Raw genomic sequence first — 24814 nt, 5'->3', positions numbered from 1 at the left:
AAATGTTATTGTCTAATAGAGTCAAAAATCTAGAAACTAAATATTTAGCTAAAGGATACGAGGCAGTACCTAAATTTGATACAATAGGGCGGAAAGGAATACCACTTTTATGAATTTTGGGAAGAGCATATAATCTGGCACAATTCGCAACAGATGGGATAAGCGAATGTTTTAAGTTGCTTGAAATGATTTGCGAAGATTTGATCGCAGTTTTTATTTCGGATAAGTCCGAAGGTGTAGGAACTTTAGGGATCGGATTATATGGTCCTTCGTTTAAGAGTTTAGTGACACCATCGATGTAAGTGTTCTTATCCATGACGACTATCTGGCCACCTTTGTCGGCCTTTGAAATGATAATATCCGGGTTAGAATGAATTTCGCGCATTGTAGCTCTTTCTCTCGCAGTTAGATTTGGTTTCAAAGGTTTATTATTGAATTTCACATTATGAGCGATAAGATGCCTAATCATTTCTTTCTGTGAATCTGAAATTTTACTGAATTGAAAGCTTTTTCGATAGGAGCCAAAATCTTTGGAATCGAGGGTTTACAGGTTTGTGAGAAGTTAAAATTATATTTTAGAATTCTCTCTTGTTCTTCTGAAAGACTAACATTAGAAATATTAACTATTGGCTTGATGTTTACAATGGGAAGATTTTTTGAACTACTTGAACTGGAAGACTGTAAAAGAAGTTTTTCGAATTTAACTGCAAGGGTGTTTTTATGACGGTTAACTGCATTCTCCGTTCTAGACCAAGACTTTTGTTCAAGGGCAGTGAATTTTGGATATGATTTAGCGAGTTCCAGATGAAGCTTATAGAGTTCATGTTCAATTTTGGACAATTGTTGACGTGTATCCCTTATCACGGACCGAAGTAAGGCAAGCTTGCAATTTAACAGAATTCTTAAAACGCGACTCGAAGGTTTTTGATTAGATTTGATTTGAATAAAATTGGGGATCAATTTTTTACATTTACATTAAAGTAAAAAGTCAAGATGATTCAAGAATTTTTGCCGTTCCAGGCGTAATTTAGTGAAACGATTAACGGATGAAGGCATGATAAACAATGCAGAAAATCAAACTAAATTAACTGAGCAATAATAAAGTACACACAAAACAGCAGAAAAATCCCTCACTGAAATAAATAGAAAACAAAACGTTTGTAAGCAAAATGCATGAAATCAGACAAGCAAAGCACAATATCCAAATGTACAAAACATAAACTTAACTTGAAAATTGCAAAAATGTACTCACCGAAACTCCTACAATCACAAAATGGCGGCCACACCACGTGTAAAAAAGAAAGCAAAATGTAAGCCTGTTTGGGGCTTCTATAATTAAGACACAATAACACGCCGAATAAATACTAATTCAGAAGTCAAACAACAAAAATCAGCGTTATACCTACAAAATTTTCACAGGACTAGTTTCGATGGTTTTACCGAACCATCATCTTCAGCTGCAAAACCGCAAATGAACAAGATAGGAAATAATGATTAGATAAGATAAGAAACCCTGGACAAGAATAAGCAAGTGGCGCCATCTGTTGGCGAAACCAGAACTAAAACATAATTTCTCTAAAAGCCGAAGGCAAATTTGGATTGGAATTAGGATCGTTAACTAGAACAGAAAGATTTTTTTGAATGTGAAATGCCTCTACAAAATCCAGTTCTCCAATGGAAGATGTTTTTTGAATAATTTTGGCAGCAGAAAAATTGAAAGTGTGATTTTCGGACCAACAATGTTGAGCAACAGAAGACTTCTGTGTTTCCTTTTTTCTAACATATGCCTCATGTTCTTTGACGCGAAATTTTAAGGCTCTCTTAGTTTGGCCAATGTAAATTAAACCACACTGGCAAGGAATCCTATAAATACCCCAGGAATTCATATCCGGAATGGGGTCCTTGAGTATAGAAGTTGGAATTTTATTGATGGGAGAATAAACAACCCGAAAGTTAAATTTCTGCAAAATATGTGCAACTTTATAGCTAATTGATGGAAAGAAGGGAATGACAACAGAATTTTTATAATCTCCTAAAATAAGAGTGTGGCTTTTAGTGTGTTCAGATGAGAATTTTTTAACTGCTTGATTAATAATGTTGGGTGAAAAGCCCCTGTCAATAGCTATTGCTTTTAAATAATTTAGTTCTTCATCAAGGGCTAGTTTGGAGGAGCAAACTTGAAGAGCACGGAAAACATACGAATAAAATGAAGCTAACTTTTGTTTAGTCGGATGACATGATTTAAAGTGTGGTGGAAGGCAAACCGATGAAGGTTTACGGTAAACTGTAGTACTGAAGTTGGATGTGTTACGGGTGACCAGAATGTCGAGAAACGGAAGAGTAAAAGTATCGTCTACGTAGCGGAACCATGCCGGGAAGTTTAAAGTTTCAAACAATTTTGATTCATAATAATGCATGTAGATATCAGCCAGGATGGGACTGAGGGGACTTCCCATGGCTAATCCCTCAGTTTGCTTGTAATATTTATTTTGGAAAACAAAATGTGTTTGTTTCAAACAGAGTTGAGTGAGAGAAATTAGCTCATCAATTTCGATGCAAGAGAAATGAAATTCGTGAAGTCTGGTTTCTAGACATCTTAATGCACCCTCCACTGGGACATTGGTGAATAATGAATTTACATCAAAAGAAACCATGAGTAAATTACTAGGAGAAATGTTTTTAACCTTTTTTACAAACTCCATTGAATTTTTTATGGTGTAAATGTTATTGTCTAATAGAGTCAAAAATCTAGAAACTAAATATTTAGCTAAAGGATACGAGGCAGTACCTAAATTTGATACAATAGGGCGGAAAGGAATACCACTTTTATGAATTTTGGGAAGAGCATATAATCTGGCACAATTCGCAACAGATGGGATAAGCGAATGTTTTAAGTTGCTTGAAATGATTTGCGAAGATTTGATCGCAGTTTTTATTTCGGATAAGTCCGAAGGTGTAGGATCTTTAGGGATCGGATTATATGGTCCTTCGTTTAAGAGTTTAGTGACACCATCGATGTAAGTGTTCTTATCCATGACGACTATCTGGCCACCTTTGTCGGCCTTTGAAATGATAATATCCGGGTTAGAATGAATTTCGCGCATTGTAGCTCTTTCTCTCGCAGTTAGATTTGGTTTCAAAGGTTTATTATTGAATTTCACATTATGAGCGATAAGATGCCTAATCATTTCTTTCTGTGAATCTGAAACTTTACTGAATTGAAAGCTTTTTCGATAGGAGCCAAAATCTTTGGAATCGAGGGTTTACAGGTTTGTGAGAAGTTAAAATTATATTTTAGAATTCTCTCTTGTTCTTCTGAAAGACTAACATTAGAAATATTAACTATTGGCTTGATGTTTACAATGGGAAGATTTTTTGAACTACTTGAACTGGAAGACTGTAAAAGAAGTTTTTCGAATTTAACTGCAAGGGTGTTTTTATGACGGTTAACTGCATTCTCCGTTCTAGACCAAGACTTTTGTTCAAGGGCAGTGAATTTTGGATATGATTTAGCGAGTTCCAGATGAAGCTTATAGAGTTCATGTTCAATTTTGGACAATTGTTGACGTGTATCCCTTATCACGGACCGAAGTAAGGCAAGCTTGCAATTTAACAGAATTCTTAAAACGCGACTCGAAGGTTTTTGATTAGATTTGATTTGAATAAAATTGGGGATCAATTTTTTACATTTACATTAAAGTAAAAAGTCAAGATGATTCAAGAATTTTTGCCGTTTCAGGCGTTATTTAGTGAAACGATTAACGGATGAAGGCATGATAAACAATGCAGAAAATCAAACTAAATTAACTGAGCAATAATAAAGTACACACAAAACAGCAGAAAAATCCCTCACTGAAATGAATAGAAAACAAAACGTTTGTAAGCAAAATGCATGAAATCAGACAAGGAAAGCACAATATCCAAATGTACAAAACATAAACATAACTTGAAAATTGCAAAAATGTACTCACCGAAACTCCTACAATCACAAAATGGCGGCCACACCACGTGTAAAAAAGAAAGCAAAATGTAAGCCTGTTTGGGGCTTCTATAATTAAGACACAATAACACGCCGAATAAATACTAATTCAGAAGTCAAACAACAAAAATCAGCGTTATACCTACAAAATTTTCACAGGACTAGTTTCGATGGTTTTACCGAACCATCATCTTCAGCTGCAAAACCGCAAATGAACAAGATAGGAAATAATGATTATATAAGATGAGAAACCCTGGACAAGAATAAGCAAGTGGCGCCATCTGTTGGCGAAACCAGAACTAAAACATAATTTCTCTAAAAGCCGAAGGCAAATTTGCATTGCAATTAGGATCGTTAACTAGAACAGAAAAATTTTTTTGAATGTGAAATGCCTCTAGAAAATCCAGTTCTCCAATGGAAGATGTTTTTTGAATAATTTTGGCAGCAGAAAAATTGAAAATGTGATTTTCGGACCAACAATGTTGAGCAACAGGAGAATTCTGTGTTTCCTTTTTTCTAACATATGCCTCATTATCTTTGACGCGAAATTTTAAGGCTCTCTTAGTTTGGCCAATGTAAATTAAACCACACTGGCAAGGAATCCTATAAATACCCCAGGAATTCATATCCGGAATGGGGTCCTTGAGTATAGAAGTTGGAATTTATTGATGGGAGAATAAACAACCCGAAAGTTAAATTTCTGCAAAATATGTGCAACTTTATAGCTAATTGATGGAAAGAACGGAATGACAACAGAATTTTTAAAATCTCCTAAAATAAGAGTGTGGCTTTTAGTGTGTTGAGATGAGAATTTTTTAACTGCTTGATTAATAACGTTGGGTGAAAAGCCCCTGTCAATAGCTATTGCTTTTAAATAATTTAGTTCTTCATCAAGGGCTAGTTTGGAGGAGCAAACTTGAAGAGCACGGAAAACATAGGAATAAAATGAAGCTAACTTTTGTTTAGTCGGATGACATGATTTAAAGTGTGGTGGAAGGCAAACCGATGAAGGTTTACGGTAAACTGTAGTACTGAAGTTGGATGTGTTACGGGTGACAAAAATGTCGAGAAACGGAAGAGTAAAAGTATCGTCTACGTAGCGGAACCATGCCGGGAAGTTTAAAGATTCAAACAATTTTGATTCATAATAATGCATGTAGATATCAGCCAGGATGGGACTGAGGGGACTTCCCATGGCTAATCCCTCAGTTTGCTTGTAATATTTATTTTGGAAAACAAAATGTGTTTGTTTCAAACAGAGTTGAGTGAGAGAAATTAGCTCATCAATTTCGATGCAAGAGAAATGAAATTCGCGAAGTCTGGTTTCTAGACATCTTAATGCACCCTCCACTGGGACATTGGTGAATAATGATTTTACATCAAAAGAAACCATGAGTAAATTACTAGGAGAAATATTTTTAACCTTTTTTACAAACTCCATTGAATTTTTTATGGTGTAAATGTTATTGTCTAATAGAGTGGAAAATCTAGAAACTAAATATTTAGCTAAAGGATACGAGGCAGTACCTAAATTTGATACAATAGGGCGGAAAGGAATACCACTTTTATGAATTTTGGGAAGAGCATATAATCTGGCACAATTCGCAACAGATGCGATAAGCGAATGTTTTAAGTTGCTTGAAATGATTTGCGAAGATTTGATCGCAGTTTTTATTTTGGATAAGTCCGAAGGTGAAGGATCTTTAGGGATCGGATTATATGGTCCTTCGTTTAAGAGTTTAGTGACACCATCGATGTAAGTGTTCTTATCCATGACGACTATCTGGCCACCTTTGTCGGCCTTTGAAATGATAATATCCGGGTTAGAATGAATTTCGCGCATTGTAGCTCTTTCTCTCGCAGTTAGATTTGGTTTCAAAGGTTTATTATTGAATTTCACATTATGAGCGATAAGATGCCTAATCATTTCTTTCTGTGAATCTGAAACTTTACTGAATTGAAAGCTTTTTCGATAGGAGCCAAAATCTTTGGAATCGAGGGTTTACAGGTTTGTGAGAAGTTAAAATTATATTTTAGAATTCTCTCTTGTTCTTCTGAAAGACTAACATTAGAAATATTAACTATTGGCTTGATGTTTACAATGGGAAGATTTTTTGAACTACTTGAACTGGAAGACTGTAAAAGAAGTTTTTCGAATTTAACTGCAAGGGTGTTTTTATGACGGTTAACTGCATTCTCCGTTCTAGACCAAGACTTTTGTTCAAGGGCAGTGAATTTTGGATATGATTTAGCGAGTTCCAGATGAAGCTTATAGAGTTCATGTTCAATTTTGGACAATTGTTGACGTGTATCCCATATCACGGACCGAAGTAAGGCAAGCTTGAAATTTAACAGAATTCTTAAAACGCGACTCGAAGGTTTTTGATTAGATTTGATTTGAATAAAATTGGGGATCAATTTTTTACATTTACATTTAAGTAAAAGTCAAGATGATTCAAGAATTTTTGCCGTTTCAGGCGTAATTTAGTGAAACGATTAACGGATGAAGGCATGATAAACAATGCAGAAAATCAAACTAAATTAACTGAGCAATAATAAAGTACACACAAAACAGCAGAAAAATCCCTCACTGAAATGAATAGAAAACAAAACGTTTGTAAGCAAAATGCATGAAATCAGACAAGCAAAGCACAATATCCAAATGTACAAAACATAAACATAACTTGAAAATTGCAAAAATGTACTCACCGAAACTCCTACAATCACAAAATGGCGGCCACACCACGTGTAAAAAAGAAAGCAAAATGTAAGCCTGTTTGGGGCTTCTATAATTAAGACACAATAACACGCCGAATAAATACTAATTCAGAAGTCAAACAACAAAAATCAGCGTTATACCTACAAAATTTTCACAGGACTAGTTTCGATGGTTTTACCGAACCATCATCTTCAGCTGCAAAACCGCAAATGAACAAGATAGGAAATAATGATTTAGATAAGATAAGAAACCCTGGACAAGAATAAGCAAGTGGCGCCATCTGTTGGCGAAACCAGAACTAAAACATAATTTCTCTAAAAGCCGAAGGCAAATTTGGATTGGAATTAGGATCGTTAACTAGAACAGAAAGATTTTTTTGAATGTGAAATGCCTCTACAAAATCCAGTTCTCCAATGGAAGATGTTTTTTGAATAATTTTGGCCGCAGAAAAATTGAAAGTGTGATTTTCGGACCAACAATGTTGAGCAACAGAAGACTTCTGTGTTTCCTTTTTTCTAACATATGCCTCATGTTCTTTGACGCGAAATTTTAAGGCTCTCTTAGTTTGGCCAATGTAAATTAAACCACACTGGCAAGGAATCCTATAAATACCCCAGGAATTCATATCCGGAATGGGGTCCTTGAGTATAGAAGTTGGAATTTTATTGATGGGAGAATAAACAACCCGAAAGTTAAATTTCTGCAAAATATGTGCAACTTTATAGCTAATTGATGGAAAGAAGGGAATGACAACAGAATTTTTATAATCTCCTAAAATAAGAGTGTGGCTTTTAGTGTGTTCAGATGAGAATTTTTTAACTGCTTGATTAATAATGTTGGGTGAAAAGCCCCTGTCAATAGCTATTGCTTTTAAATAATTTAGTTCTTCATCAAGGGCTAGTTTGGAGGAGCAAACTTGAAGAGCACGGAAAACATACGAATAAAATGAAGCTAACTTTTGTTTAGTCGGATGACATGATTTAAAGTGTGGTGGAAGGCAAACCGATGAAGGTTTACGGTAAACTGTAGTACTGAAGTTGGATGTGTTACGGGTGACCAGAATGTCGAGAAACGGAAGAGTAAAAGTATCGTCTACGTAGCGGAACCATGCCGGGAAGTTTAAAGTTTCAAACAATTTTGATTCATAATAATGCATGTAGATATCAGCCAGGATGGGACTGAGGGGACTTCCCATGGCTAATCCCTCAGTTTGCTTGTAATATTTATTTTGGAAAACAAAATGTGTTTGTTTCAAACAGAGTTGAGTGAGAGAAATTAGCTCATCAATTTCGATGCAAGAGAAATGAAATTCGTGAAGTCTGGTTTCTAGACATCTTAATGCACCCTCCACTGGGACATTGGTGAATAATGAATTTACATCAAAAGAAACCATGAGTAAATTACTAGGAGAAATGTTTTTAACCTTTTTTACAAACTCCATTGAATTTTTTATGGTGTAAATGTTATTGTCTAATAGAGTGAAAAATCTAGAAACTAAATATTTAGCTAAAGGATACGAGGCAGTACCTAAATTTGATACAATAGGGCGGAAAGGAATACCACTTTTATGAATTTTGGGAAGAGCATATAATCTGGCACAATTCGCAACAGATGCGATAAGCGAATGTTTTAAGTTGCTTGAAATGATTTGCGAAGATTTGATCGCAGTTTTTATTTTGGATAAGTCCGAAGGTGAAGGATCTTTAGGGATCGGATTATATGGTCCTTCGTTTAAGAGTTTAGTGACACCATCGATGTAAGTGTTCTTATCCATGACGACTATCTGGCCACCTTTGTCGGCCTTTGAAATGATAATATCCGGGTTAGAATGAATTTCGCGCATTGTAGCTCTTTCTCTCGCAGTTAGATTTGGTTTCAAAGGTTTATTATTGAATTTCACATTATGAGCGATAAGATGCCTAATCATTTCTTTCTGTGAATCTGAAACTTTACTGAATTGAAAGCTTTTTCGATAGGAGCCAAAATCTTTGGAATCGAGGGTTTACAGGTTTGTGAGAAGTTAAAATTATATTTTAGAATTCTCTCTTGTTCTTCTGAAAGACTAACATTAGAAATATTAACTATTGGCTTGATGTTTACAATGGGAAGATTTTTTGAACTACTTGAACTGGAAGACTGTAAAAGAAGTTTTTCGAATTTAACTGCAAGGGTGTTTTTATGACGGTTAACTGCATTCTCCGTTCTAGACCAAGACTTTTGTTCAAGGGCAGTGAATTTTGGATATGATTTAGCGAGTTCCAGATGAAGCTTATAGAGTTCATGTTCAATTTTGGACAATTGTTGACGTGTATCCCATATCACGGACCGAAGTAAGGCAAGCTTGAAATTTAACAGAATTCTTAAAACGCGACTCGAAGGTTTTTGATTAGATTTGATTTGAATAAAATTGGGGATCAATTTTTTACATTTACATTTAAGTAAAAGTCAAGATGATTCAAGAATTTTTGCCGTTTCAGGCGTAATTTAGTGAAACGATTAACGGATGAAGGCATGATAAACAATGCAGAAAATCAAACTAAATTAACTGAGCAATAATAAAGTACACACAAAACAGCAGAAAAATCCCTCACTGAAATGAATAGAAAACAAAACGTTTGTAAGCAAAATGCATGAAATCAGACAAGCAAAGCACAATATCCAAATGTACAAAACATAAACATAACTTGAAAATTGCAAAAATGTACTCACCGAAACTCCTACAATCACAAAATGGCGGCCACACCACGTGTAAAAAAGAAAGCAAAATGTAAGCCTGTTTGGGGCTTCTATAATTAAGACACAATAACACGCCGAATAAATACTAATTCAGAAGTCAAACAACAAAAATCAGCGTTATACCTACAAAATTTTCACAGGACTAGTTTCGATGGTTTTACCGAACCATCATCTTCAGCTGCAAAACCGCAAATGAACAAGATAGGAAATAATGATTTAGATAAGATAAGAAACCCTGGACAAGAATAAGCAAGTGGCGCCATCTGTTGGCGAAACCAGAACTAAAACATAATTTCTCTAAAAGCCGAAGGCAAATTTGGATTGGAATTAGGATCGTTAACTAGAACAGAAAGATTTTTTTGAATGTGAAATGCCTCTACAAAATCCAGTTCTCCAATGGAAGATGTTTTTTGAATAATTTTGGCCGCAGAAAAATTGAAAGTGTGATTTTCGGACCAACAATGTTGAGCAACAGAAGACTTCTGTGTTTCCTTTTTTCTAACATATGCCTCATGTTCTTTGACGCGAAATTTTAAGGCTCTCTTAGTTTGGCCAATGTAAATTAAACCACACTGGCAAGGAATCCTATAAATACCCCAGGAATTCATATCCGGAATGGGGTCCTTGAGTATAGAAGTTGGAATTTTATTGATGGGAGAATAAACAACCCGAAAGTTAAATTTCTGCAAAATATGTGCAACTTTATAGCTAATTGATGGAAAGAAGGGAATGACAACAGAATTTTTATAATCTCCTAAAATAAGAGTGTGGCTTTTAGTGTGTTCAGATGAGAATTTTTTAACTGCTTGATTAATAATGTTGGGTGAAAAGCCCCTGTCAATAGCTATTGCTTTTAAATAATTTAGTTCTTCATCAAGGGCTAGTTTGGAGGAGCAAACTTGAAGAGCACGGAAAACATACGAATAAAATGAAGCTAACTTTTGTTTAGTCGGATGACATGATTTAAAGTGTGGTGGAAGGCAAACCGATGAAGGTTTACGGTAAACTGTAGTACTGAAGTTGGATGTGTTACGGGTGACCAGAATGTCGAGAAACGGAAGAGTAAAAGTATCGTCTACGTAGCGGAACCATGCCGGGAAGTTTAAAGTTTCAAACAATTTTGATTCATAATAATGCATGTAGATATCAGCCAGGATGGGACTGAGGGGACTTCCCATGGCTAATCCCTCAGTTTGCTTGTAATATTTATTTTGGAAAACAAAATGTGTTTGTTTCAAACAGAGTTGAGTGAGAGAAATTAGCTCATCAATTTCGATGCAAGAGAAATGAAATTCGTGAAGTCTGGTTTCTAGACATCTTAATGCACCCTCCACTGGGACATTGGTGAATAATGAATTTACATCAAAAGAAACCATGAGTAAATTACTAGGAGAAATGTTTTTAACCTTTTTTACAAACTCCATTGAATTTTTTATGGTGTAAATGTTATTGTCTAATAGAGTGAAAAATCTAGAAACTAAATATTTAGCTAAAGGATACGAGGCAGTACCTAAATTTGATACAATAGGGCGGAAAGGAATACCACTTTTATGAATTTTGGGAAGAGCATATAATCTGGCACAATTCGCAACAGATGGGATAAGCGAATGTTTTAAGTTGCTTGAAATGATTTGCGAAGATTTGATCGCAGTTTTTATTTCGGATAAGTCCGAAGGTGTAGGATCTTTAGGGATCGGATTATATGGTCCTTCGTTTAAGAGTTTAGTGACACCATCGATGTAAGTGTTCTTATCCATGACGACTATCTGGCCACCTTTGTCGGCCTTTGAAATGATAATATCCGGGTTAGAATGAATTTCGCGCATTGTAGCTCTTTCTCTCGCAGTTAGATTTGGTTTCAAAGGTTTATTATTGAATTTCACATTATGAGCGATAAGATGCCTAATCATTTCTTTCTGTGAATCTGAAACTTTACTGAATTGAAAGCTTTTTCGATAGGAGCCAAAATCTTTGGAATCGAGGGTTTACAGGTTTGTGAGAAGTTAAAATTATATTTTAGAATTCTCTCTTGTTCTTCTGAAAGACTAACATTAGAAATATTAACTATTGGCTTGATGTTTACAATGGGAAGATTTTTTGAACTACTTGAACTGGAAGACTGTAAAAGAAGTTTTTCGAATTTAACTGCAAGGGTGTTTTTATGACGGTTAACTGCATTCTCCGTTCTAGACCAAGACTTTTGTTCAAGGGCAGTGAATTTTGGATATGATTTAGCGAGTTCCAGATGAAGCTTATAGAGTTCATGTTCAATTTTGGACAATTGTTGACGTGTATCCCTTATCACGGACCGAAGTAAGGCAAGCTTGCAATTTAACAGAATTCTTAAAACGCGACTCGAAGGTTTTTGATTAGATTTGATTTGAATAAAATTGGGGATCAATTTTTTACATTTACATTAAAGTAAAAAGTCAAGATGATTCAAGAATTTTTGCCGTTTCAGGCGTTATTTAGTGAAACGATTAACGGATGAAGGCATGATAAACAATGCAGAAAATCAAACTAAATTAACTGAGCAATAATAAAGTACACACAAAACAGCAGAAAAATCCCTCACTGAAATGAATAGAAAACAAAACGTTTGTAAGCAAAATGCATGAAATCAGACAAGGAAAGCACAATATCCAAATGTACAAAACATAAACATAACTTGAAAATTGCAAAAATGTACTCACCGAAACTCCTACAATCACAAAATGGCGGCCACACCACGTGTAAAAAAGAAAGCAAAATGTAAGCCTGTTTGGGGCTTCTATAATTAAGACACAATAACACGCCGAATAAATACTAATTCAGAAGTCAAACAACAAAAATCAGCGTTATACCTACAAAATTTTCACAGGACTAGTTTCGATGGTTTTACCGAACCATCATCTTCAGCTGCAAAACCGCAAATGAACAAGATAGGAAATAATGATTATATAAGATGAGAAACCCTGGACAAGAATAAGCAAGTGGCGCCATCTGTTGGCGAAACCAGAACTAAAATATAATTTCTCTAAAAGCCGAAGGCAAATTTGCATTGGAATTAGGATCGTTAACTAGAACAGAAAAATTTTTTTGAATGTGAAATGCCTCTAGAAAATCCAGTTCTCCAATGGAAGATGTTTTTTGAATAATTTTGGCAGCAGAAAAATTGAAAATGTGATTTTCGAACCAACAATGTTGAGCAACAGGAGAATTCTGTGTTTCCTTTTTTCTAACATATGCCTCATTATCTTTGACGCGAAATTTTAAGGCTCTCTTAGTTTGGCCAATGTAAATTAAACCACACTGGCAAGGAATCCTATAAATACCCCAGGAATTCATATCCGGAATGGGGTCCTTGAGTATAGAAGTTGGAATTTATTGATGGGAGAATAAACAACCCGAAAGTTAAATTTCTGCAAAATATGTGCAACTTTATAGCTAATTGATGGAAAGAACGGAATGACAACAGAATTTTTAAAATCTCCTAAAATAAGAGTGTGGCTTTTAGTGTGTTGAGATGAGAATTTTTTAACTGCTTGATTAATAATGTTGGGTGAAAAGCCCCTGTCAATAGCTATTGCTTTTAAATAATTTAGTTCTTCATCAAGGGCTAGTTTGGAGGAGCAAACTTGAAGAGCACGGAAAACATAGGAATAAAATGAAGCTAACTTTTGTTTAGTCGGATGACATGATTTAAAGTGTGCTGGAAGGCAAACCGATGAAGGTTTACGGTAAACTGTAGTACTGAAGTTGGATGTGTTACGGGTGACAAAAATGTCGAGAAACGGAAGAGTAAAAGTATCGTCTACGTAGCGGAACCATGCCGGGAAGTTTAAAGATTCAAACAATTTTGATTCATAATAATGCATGTAGATATCAGCCAGGATGGGACTGAGGGGACTTCCCATGGCTAATCCCTCAGTTTGCTTGTAATATTTATTTTGGAAAACAAAATGTGTTTGTTTCAAACAGAGTTGAGTGAGAGAAATTAGCTCATCAATTTCGATGCAAGAGAAATGAAATTCGCGAAGTCTGGTTTCTAGACATCTTAATGCACCCTCCACTGGGACATTGGTGAATAATGATTTTACATCAAAAGAAACCATGAGTAAATTACTAGGAGAAATATTTTTAACCTTTTTTACAAACTCCATTGAATTTTTTATGGTGTAAATGTTATTGTCTAATAGAGTGGAAAATCTAGAAACTAAATATTTAGCTAAAGGATACGAGGCAGTACCTAAATTTGATACAATAGGGCGGAAAGGAATACCACTTTTATGAATTTTGGGAAGAGCATATAATCTGGCACAATTCGCAACAGATGCGATAAGCGAATGTTTTAAGTTGCTTGAAATGATTTGCGAAGATTTGATCGCAGTTTTTATTTTGGATAAGTCCGAAGGTGAAGGATCTTTAGGGATCGGATTATATGGTCCTTCGTTTAAGAGTTTAGTGACACCATCGATGTAAGTGTTCTTATCCATGACGACTATCTGGCCACCTTTGTCGGCCTTTGAAATGATAATATCCGGGTTAGAATGAATTTCGCGCATTGTAGCTCTTTCTCTCGCAGTTAGATTTGGTTTCAAAGGTTTATTATTGAATTTCACATTATGAGCGATAAGATGCCTAATCATTTCTTTCTGTGAATCTGAAACTTTACTGAATTGAAAGCTTTTTCGATAGGAGCCAAAATCTTTGGAATCGAGGGTTTACAGGTTTGTGAGAAGTTAAAATTATATTTTAGAATTCTCTCTTGTTCTTCTGAAAGACTAACATTAGAAATATTAACTATTGGCTTGATGTTTACAATGGGAAGATTTTTTGAACTACTTGAACTGGAAGACTGTAAAAGAAGTTTTTCGAATTTAACTGCAAGGGTGTTTTTATGACGGTTAACTGCATTCTCCGTTCTAGACCAAGACTTTTGTTCAAGGGCAGTGAATTTTGGATATGATTTAGCGAGTTCCAGATGAAGCTTATAGAGTTCATGTTCAATTTTGGACAATTGTTGACGTGTATCCCTTATCACGGACCGAAGTAAGGCAAGCTTGCAATTTAACAGAATTCTTAAAACGCGACTCGAAGGTTTTTGATTAGATTTGATTTGAATAAAATTGGGGATCAATTTTTTACATTTACATTAAAGTAAAAAGTCAAGATGATTCAAGAATTTTTGCCGTTTCAGGCGTTATTTAGTGAAACGATTAACGGATGAAGGCATGATAAACAATGCAGAAAATCAAACTAAATTAACTGAGCAATAATAAAGTACACACAAAACAGCAGAAAAATCCCTCACTGAAATGAATAGAAAACAAAACGTTTGTAAGCAAAATGCATGAAATCAGACAAGGAAAGCACAATATCCAAATGTACAAAACATAAACATAACTTGAAAATTGCAAAAATGTACTCACCGAAACTCCTACAATCACAAAATGGCGGCCACACCACGTGTAAAAAAGAAAGCAAAATGTAAGCCTGTTTGGGGCTTCTATAATTAAGACACAATAACACGCCGAATAAATACTAATTCAGAAGTCAAACAACAAAAATCAGCGTTATACCTACAAAATTTTCACAGGACTAGTTTCGATGGTTTTACCGAACCATCATCTTCAGCTGCAAAACCGCAAATGAACAAGATAGGAAATAATGATTATATAAGATGAGAAACCCTGGACAAGAATAAGCAAGTGGCGCCATCTGTTGGCGAAACCAGAACTAAAATATAATTTCTCTAAAAGCCGAAGGCAAATTTGCATTGGAATTAGGATCGTTAACTAGAACAGAAAAATTTTTTTGAATGTGAAATGCCTCTAGAAAATCCAGTTCTCCAATGGAAGATGTTTTTTGAATAATTTTGGCAGCAGAAAAATTGAAAATGTGATTTTCGGACCAACAATGTTGAGCAACAGGAGAATTCTGTGTTTCCTTTTTTCTAACATATGCCTCATTATCTTTGACGCGAAATTTTAAGGCTCTCTTAGTTTGGCCAATGTAAATTAAACCACACTGGCAAGGAATCCTATAAATACCCCAGGAATTCATATCCGGAATGGGGTCCTTGAGTATAGAAGTTGGAATTTATTGATGGGAGAATAAACAACCCGAAAGTTAAATTTCTGCAAAATATGTGCAACTTTATAGCTAATTGATGGAAAGAACGGAATGACAACAGAATTTTTAAAATCTCCTAAAATAAGAGTGTGGCTTTTAGTGTGTTGAGATGAGAATTTTTTAACTGCTTGATTAATAATGTTGGGTGAAAAGCCCCTGTCAATAGCTATTGCTTTTAAATAATTTAGTTCTTCATCAAGGGCTAGTTTGGAGGAGCAAACTTGAAGAGCACGGAAAACATAGGAATAAAATGAAGCTAACTTTTGTTTAGTCGGATGACATGATTTAAAGTGTGCTGGAAGGCAAACCGATGAAGGTTTACGGTAAACTGTAGTACTGAAGTTGGATGTGTTACGGGTGACAAAAATGTCGAGAAACGGAAGAGTAAAAGTATCGTCTACGTAGCGGAACCATGCCGGGAAGTTTAAAGATTCAAACAATTTTGATTCATAATAATGCATGTAGATATCAGCCAGGATGGGACTGAGGGGACTTCCCATGGCTAATCCCTCAGTTTGCTTGTAATATTTATTTTGGAAAACAAAATGTGTTTGTTTCAAACAGAGTTGAGTGAGAGAAATTAGCTCATCAATTTCGATGCAAGAGAAATGAAATTCGCGAAGTCTGGTTTCTAGACATCTTAATGCACCCTCCACTGGGACATTGGTGAATAATGATTTTACATCAAAAGAAACCATGAGTAAATTACTAGGAGAAATATTTTTAACCTTTTTTACAAACTCCATTGAATTTTTTATGGTGTAAATGTTATTGTCTAATAGAGTGGAAAATCTAGAAACTAAATATTTAGCTAAAGGATACGAGGCAGTACCTAAATTTGATACAATAGGGCGGAAAGGAATACCACTTTTATGAATTTTGGGAAGAGCATATAATCTGGCACAATTCGCAACAGATGCGATAAGCGAATGTTTTAAGTTGCTTGAAATGATTTGCGAAGATTTGATCGCAGTTTTTATTTTGGATAAGTCCGAAGGTGAAGGATCTTTAGGGATCGGATTATATGGTCCTTCGTTTAAGAGTTTAGTGACACCATCGATGTAAGTGTTCTTATCCATGACGACTATCTGGCCACCTTTGTCGGCCTTTGAAATGATAATATCCGGGTTAGAATGAATTTCGCGCATTGTAGCTCTTTCTCTCGCAGTTAGATTTGGTTTCAAAGGTTTATTATTGAATTTCACATTATGAGCGATAAGATGCCTAATCATTTCTTTCTGTGAATCTGAAACTTTACTGAATTGAAAGCTTTTTCGATAGGAGCCAAAATCTTTGGAATCGAGGGTTTACAGGTTTGTGAGAAGTTAAAATTATATTTTAGAATTCTCTCTTGTTCTTCTGAAAGACTAACATTAGAAATATTAACTATTGGCTTGATGTTTACAATGGGAAGATTTTTTGAACTACTTGAACTGGAAGACTGTAAAAGAAGTTTTTCGAATTTAACTGCAAGGGTGTTTTTATGACGGTTAACTGCATTCTCCGTTCTAGACCAAGACTTTTGTTCAAGGGCAGTGAATTTTGGATATGATTTAGCGAGTTCCAGATGAAGCTTATAGAGTTCATGTTCAATTTTGGACAATTGTTGACGTGTATCCCATATCACGGACCGAAGTAAGGCAAGCTTGAAATTTAACAGAATTCTTAAAACGCGACTCGAAGGTTTTTGATTAGATTTGATTTGAATAAAATTGGGGATCAATTTTTTACATTTACATTTAAGTAAAAGTCAAGATGATTCAAGAATTTTTGCCGTTTCAGGCGTAATTTAGTGAAACGATTAACGGATGAAGGCATGATAAACAATGCAGAAAATCAAACTAAATTAACTGAGCAATAATAAAGTACACACAAAACAGCAGAAAAATCCCTCACTGAAATGAATAGAAAACAAAACGTTTGTAAGCAAAATGCATGAAATCAGACAAGCAAAGCACAATATCCAAATGTACAAAACATAAACATAACTTGAAAATTGCAAAAATGTACTCACCGAAACTCCTACAATCACAAAATGGCGGCCACACCACGTGTAAAAAAGAAAGCAAAATGTAAGCCTGTTTGGGGCTTCTATAATTAAGACACAATAACACGCCGAATAAATACTAATTCAGAAGTCAAACAACAAAAATCAGCGTTATACCTACAAAATTTTCACAGGACTAGTTTCGATGGTTTTACCGAACCATCATCTTCAGCTGCAAAACCGCAAATGAACAAGATAGGAAATAATGATTAGATAAGATAAGAAACCCTGGACAAGAATAAGCAAGTGGCGCCATCTGTTGGCGAAACCAGAACTAAAACATAATTTCTCTAAAAGCCGAAGGCAAATTTGGATTGGAATTAGGATCGTTAACTAGAACAGAAAGATTTTTTTGAATGTGAAATGCCTCTACAAAATCCAGTTCTCCAATGGAAGATGTTTTTTGAATAATTTTGGCAGCAGAAAAATTGAAAGTGTGATTTTCGGACCAACAATGTTGAGCAACAGAAGACTTCTGTGTTTCCTTTTTTCTAACATATGCCTCATGTTCTTTGACGCGAAATTTTAAGGCTCTCTTAGTTTGGCCAATGTAAATTAAACCACACTGGCAAGGAATCCTATAAATACCCCAGGAATTCATATCCGGAATGGGGTCCTTGAGTATAGAAGTTGGAATTTTATTGATGGGAGAATAAACAACCCGAAAGTTAAATTTCTGCAAAATATGTGCAACTTTATAGCTAATTGATGGAAAGAAGGGAATGACAACAGAATTTTTATAATCTCCTAAAATAAGAGTGTGGCTTTTAGTGTGTTCAGATGAGAATTTTTTAACTGCTTGATTAATAATGTTGGGTGAAAAGCCCCTGTCAATAGCTATTGCTTTTAAATAATTTAGTTCTTCATCAAGGGCTAGTTTGGAGGAGCAAACTTGAAGAGCACGGAAAACATACGAATAAAATGAAGCTAACTTTTGTTTAGTCGGATGACATGATTTAAAGTGTGGTGGAAGGCAAACCGATGAAGGTTTACGGTAAACTGTAGTACTGAAGTTGGATGTGTTACGGGTGACCAGAATGTCGAGAAACGGAAGAGTAAAAGTATCGTCTACGTAGCGGAACCATGCCGGGAAGTTTAAAGTTTCAAACAATTTTGATTCATAATAATGCATGTAGATATCAGCCAGGATGGGACTGAGGGGACTTCCCATGGCTAATCCCTCAGTTTGCTTGTAATATTTATTTTGGAAAACAAAATGTGTTTGTTTCAAACAGAGTTGAGTGAGAGAAATTAGCTCATCAATTTCGATGCAAGAGAAATGAAATTCGTGAAGTCTGGTTTCTAGACATCTTAATGCACCCTCCACTGGGACATTGGTGAATAATGAATTTACATCAAAAGAAACCATGAGTAAATTACTAGGAGAAATGTTTTTAACCTTTTTTACAAACTCCATTGAATTTTTTATGGTGTAAATGTTATTGTCTAATAGAGTGAAAAATCTAGAAACTAAATATTTAGCTAAAGGATACGAGGCAGTACCTAAATTTGATACAATAGGGCGGAAAGGAATACCACTTTTATGAATTTTGGGAAGAGCATATAATCTGGCACAATTCGCAACAGATGGGATAAGCGAATGTTTTAAGTTGCTTGAAATGATTTGCGAAGATTTGATCGCAGTTTTTATTTCGGATAAGTCCGAAGGTGTAGGATCTTTAGGGATCGGATTATATGGTCCTTCGTTTAAGAGTTTAGTGACACCATCGATGTAAGTGTTCTTATCCATGACGACTATCTGGCCACCTTTGTCGGCCTTTGAAATGATAATATCCGGGTTAGAATGAATTTCGCGCATTGTAGCTCTTTCTCTCGCAGTTAGATTTGGTTTCAAAGGTTTATTATTGAATTTCACATTATGAGCGATAAGATGCCTAATCATTTCTTTCTGTGAATCTGAAATTTTACTGAATTGAAAGCTTTTTCGATAGGAGCCAAAATCTTTGGAATCGAGGGTTTACAGGTTTGTGAGAAGTTAAAATTATATTTTAGAATTCTCTCTTGTTCTTCTGAAAGACTAACATTAGAAATATTAACTATTGGCTTGATGTTTACAATGGGAAGATTTTTTGAACTACTTGAACTGGAAGACTGTAAAAGAAGTTTTTCGAATTTAACTGCAAGGGTGTTTTTATGACGGTTAACTGCATTCTCCGTTCTAGACCAAGACTTTTGTTCAAGGGCAGTGAATTTTGGATATGATTTAGCGAGTTCCAGATGAAGCTTATAGAGTTCATGTTCAATTTTGGACAATTGTTGACGTGTATCCCTTATCACGGACCGAAGTAAGGCAAGCTTGCAATTTAACAGAATTCTTAAAACGCGACTCGAAGGTTTTTGATTAGATTTGATTTGAATAAAATTGGGGATCAATTTTTTACATTTACATTAAAGTAAAAAGTCAAGATGATTCAAGAATTTTTGCCGTTCCAGGCGTAATTTAGTGAAACGATTAACGGATGAAGGCATGATAAACAATGCAGAAAATCAAACTAAATTAACTGAGCAATAATAAAGTACACACAAAACAGCAGAAAAATCCCTCACTGAAATAAATAGAAAACAAAACGTTTGTAAGCAAAATGCATGAAATCAGACAAGCAAAGCACAATATCCAAATGTACAAAACATAAACTTAACTTGAAAATTGCAAAAATGTACTCACCGAAACTCCTACAATCACAAAATGGCGGCCACACCACGTGTAAAAAAGAAAGCAAAATGTAAGCCTGTTTGGGGCTTCTATAATTAAGACACAATAACACGCCGAATAAATACTAATTCAGAAGTCAAACAACAAAAATCAGCGTTATACCTACAAAATTTTCACAGGACTAGTTTCGATGGTTTTACCGAACCATCATCTTCAGCTGCAAAACCGCAAATGAACAAGATAGGAAATAATGATTTAGATAAGATAAGAAACCCTGGACAAGAATAAGCAAGTGGCGCCATCTGTTGGCGAAACCAGAACTAAAACATAATTTCTCTAAAAGCCGAAGGCAAATTTGGATTGGAATTAGGATCGTTAACTAGAACAGAAAGATTTTTTTGAATGTGAAATGCCTCTACAAAATCCAGTTCTCCAATGGAAGATGTTTTTTGAATAATTTTGGCAGCAGAAAAATTGAAAGTGTGATTTTCGGACCAACAATGTTGAGCAACAGAAGACTTCTGTGTTTCCTTTTTTCTAACATATGCCTCATGTTCTTTGACGCGAAATTTTAAGGCTCTCTTAGTTTGGCCAATGTAAATTAAACCACACTGGCAAGGAATCCTATAAATACCCCAGGAATTCATATCCGGAATGGGGTCCTTGAGTATAGAAGTTGGAATTTTATTGATGGGAGAATAAACAACCCGAAAGTTAAATTTCTGCAAAATATGTGCAACTTTATAGCTAATTGATGGAAAGAAGGGAATGACAACAGAATTTTTATAATCTCCTAAAATAAGAGTGTGGCTTTTAGTGTGTTCAGATGAGAATTTTTTAACTGCTTGATTAATAATGTTGGGTGAAAAGCCCCTGTCAATAGCTATTGCTTTTAAATAATTTAGTTCTTCATCAAGGGCTAGTTTGGAGGAGCAAACTTGAAGAGCACGGAAAACATACGAATAAAATGAAGCTAACTTTTGTTTAGTCGGATGACATGATTTAAAGTGTGGTGGAAGGCAAACCGATGAAGGTTTACGGTAAACTGTAGTACTGAAGTTGGATGTGTTACGGGTGACCAGAATGTCGAGAAACGGAAGAGTAAAAGTATCGTCTACGTAGCGGAACCATGCCGGGAAGTTTAAAGTTTCAAACAATTTTGATTCATAATAATGCATGTAGATATCAGCCAGGATGGGACTGAGGGGACTTCCCATGGCTAATCCCTCAGTTTGCTTGTAATATTTATTTTGGAAAACAAAATGTGTTTGTTTCAAACAGAGTTGAGTGAGAGAAATTAGCTCATCAATTTCGATGCAAGAGAAATGAAATTCGTGAAGTCTGGTTTCTAGACATCTTAATGCACCCTCCACTGGGACATTGGTGAATAATGAATTTACATCAAAAGAAACCATGAGTAAATTACTAGGAGAAATGTTTTTAACCTTTTTTACAAACTCCATTGAATTTTTTATGGTGTAAATGTTATTGTCTAATAGAGTGAAAAATCTAGAAACTAAATATTTAGCTAAAGGATACGAGGCAGTACCTAAATTTGATACAATAGGGCGGAAAGGAATACCACTTTTATGAATTTTGGGAAGAGCATATAATCTGGCACAATTCGCAACAGATGGGATAAGCGAATGTTTTAAGTTGCTTGAAATGATTTGCGAAGATTTGATCGCAGTTTTTATTTCGGATAAGTCCGAAGGTGTAGGATCTTTAGGGATCGGATTATATGGTCCTTCGTTTAAGAGTTTAGTGACACCATCGATGTAAGTGTTCTTATCCATGACGACTATCTGGCCACCTTTGTCGGCCTTTGAAATGATAATATCCGGGTTAGAATGAATTTCGCGCATTGTAGCTCTTTCTCTCGCAGTTAGATTTGGTTTCAAAGGTTTATTATTGAATTTCACATTATGAGCGATAAGATGCCTAATCATTTCTTTCTGTGAATCTGAAACTTTACTGAATTGAAAGCTTTTTCGATAGGAGCCAAAATCTTTGGAATCGAGGGTTTACAGGTTTGTGAGAAGTTAAAATTATATTTTAGAATTCTCTCTTGTTCTTCTGAAAGACTAACATTAGAAATATTAACTATTGGCTTGATGTTTACAATGGGAAGATTTTTTGAACTACTTGAACTGGAAGACTGTAAAAGAAGTTTTTCGAATTTAACTGCAAGGGTGATTTATGACGGTTAACTGCATTCTCCGTTCTAGACCAAGACTTTTGTTCAAGGGCAGTGAATTTTGGATATGATTTAGCGAGTTCCAGATGAAGCTTATAGAGTTCATGTTCAATTTTGGACAATTGTTGACGTGTATCCCTTATCACGGACCGAAGTAAGGCAAGCTTGCAATTTAACAGAATTCTTAAAACGCGACTCGAAGGTTTTTGATTAGATTTGATTTGAATAAAATTGGGGATCAATTTTTTACATTTACATTAAAGTAAAAAGTCAAGATGATTCAAGAATTTTTGCCGTTTCAGGCGTTATTTAGTGAAACGATTAACGGATGAAGGCATGATAAACAATGCAGAAAATCAAACTAAATTAACTGAGCAATAATAAAGTACACACAAAACAGCAGAAAAATCCCTCACTGAAATGAATAGAAAACAAAACGTTTGTAAGCAAAATGCATGAAATCAGACAAGGAAAGCACAATATCCAAATGTACAAAACATAAACATAACTTGAAAATTGCAAAAATGTACTCACCGAAACTCCTACAATCACAAAATGGCGGCCACACCACGTGTAAAAAAGAAAGCAAAATGTAAGCCTGTTTGGGGCTTCTATAATTAAGACACAATAACACGCCGAATAAATACTAATTCAGAAGTCAAACAACAAAAATCAGCGTTATACCTACAAAATTTTCACAGGACTAGTTTCGATGGTTTTACCGAACCATCATCTTCAGCTGCAAAACCGCAAATGAACAAGATAGGAAATAATGATTATATAAGATGAGAAACCCTGGACAAGAATAAGCAAGTGGCGCCATCTGTTGGCGAAACCAGAACTAAAATATAATTTCTCTAAAAGCCGAAGGCAAATTTGCATTGGAATTAGGATCGTTAACTAGAACAGAAAAATTTTTTTGAATGTGAAATGCCTCTAGAAAATCCAGTTCTCCAATGGAAGATGTTTTTTGAATAATTTTGGCAGCAGAAAAATTGAAAATGTGATTTTCGGACCAACAATGTTGAGCAACAGGAGAATTCTGTGTTTCCTTTTTTCTAACATATGCCTCATTATCTTTGACGCGAAATTTTAAGGCTCTCTTAGTTTGGCCAATGTAAATTAAACCACACTGGCAAGGAATCCTATAAATACCCCAGGAATTCATATCCGGAATGGGGTCCTTGAGTATAGAAGTTGGAATTTATTGATGGGAGAATAAACAACCCGAAAGTTAAATTTCTGCAAAATATGTGCAACTTTATAGCTAATTGATGGAAAGAACGGAATGACAACAGAATTTTTAAAATCTCCTAAAATAAGAGTGTGGCTTTTAGTGTGTTGAGATGAGAATTTTTTAACTGCTTGATTAATAATGTTGGGTGAAAAGCCCCTGTCAATAGCTATTGCTTTTAAATAATTTAGTTCTTCATCAAGGGCTAGTTTGGAGGAGCAAACTTGAAGAGCACGGAAAACATAGGAATAAAATGAAGCTAACTTTTGTTTAGTCGGATGACATGATTTAAAGTGTGCTGGAAGGCAAACCGATGAAGGTTTACGGTAAACTGTAGTACTGAAGTTGGATGTGTTACGGGTGACAAAAATGTCGAGAAACGGAAGAGTAAAAGTATCGTCTACGTAGCGGAACCATGCCGGGAAGTTTAAAGATTCAAACAATTTTGATTCATAATAATGCATGTAGATATCAGCCAGGATGGGACTGAGGGGACTTCCCATGGCTAATCCCTCAGTTTGCTTGTAATATTTATTTTGGAAAACAAAATGTGTTTGTTTCAAACAGAGTTGAGTGAGAGAAATTAGCTCATCAATTTCGATGCAAGAGAAATGAAATTCGCGAAGTCTGGTTTCTAGACATCTTAATGCACCCTCCACTGGGACATTGGTGAATAATGATTTTACATCAAAAGAAACCATGAGTAAATTACTAGGAGAAATATTTTTAACCTTTTTTACAAACTCCATTGAATTTTTTATGGTGTAAATGTTATTGTCTAATAGAGTGGAAAATCTAGAAACTAAATATTTAGCTAAAGGATACGAGGCAGTACCTAAATTTGATACAATAGGGCGGAAAGGAATACCACTTTTATGAATTTTGGGAAGAGCATATAATCTGGCACAATTCGCAACAGATGGGATAAGCGAATGTTTTAAGTTGCTTGAAATGATTTGCGAAGATTTGATCGCAGTTTTTATTTCGGATAAGTCCGAAGGTGTAGGATCTTTAGGGATCGGATTATATGGTCCTTCGTTTAAGAGTTTAGTGACACCATCGATGTAAGTGTTCTTATCCATGACGACTATCTGGCCACCTTTGTCGGCCTTTG

The sequence above is a fragment of the Stegodyphus dumicola genome, chromosome 9 (genome assembly GCF_044657685.1).
Source record: "Stegodyphus dumicola isolate Sdum_Otavi_A_Nest chromosome 9, ASM4465768v1".
Taxonomy (NCBI): domain Eukaryota; kingdom Metazoa; phylum Arthropoda; class Arachnida; order Araneae; family Eresidae; genus Stegodyphus; species Stegodyphus dumicola.
Note: the sequence above shows the minus strand (reverse complement) of the source record.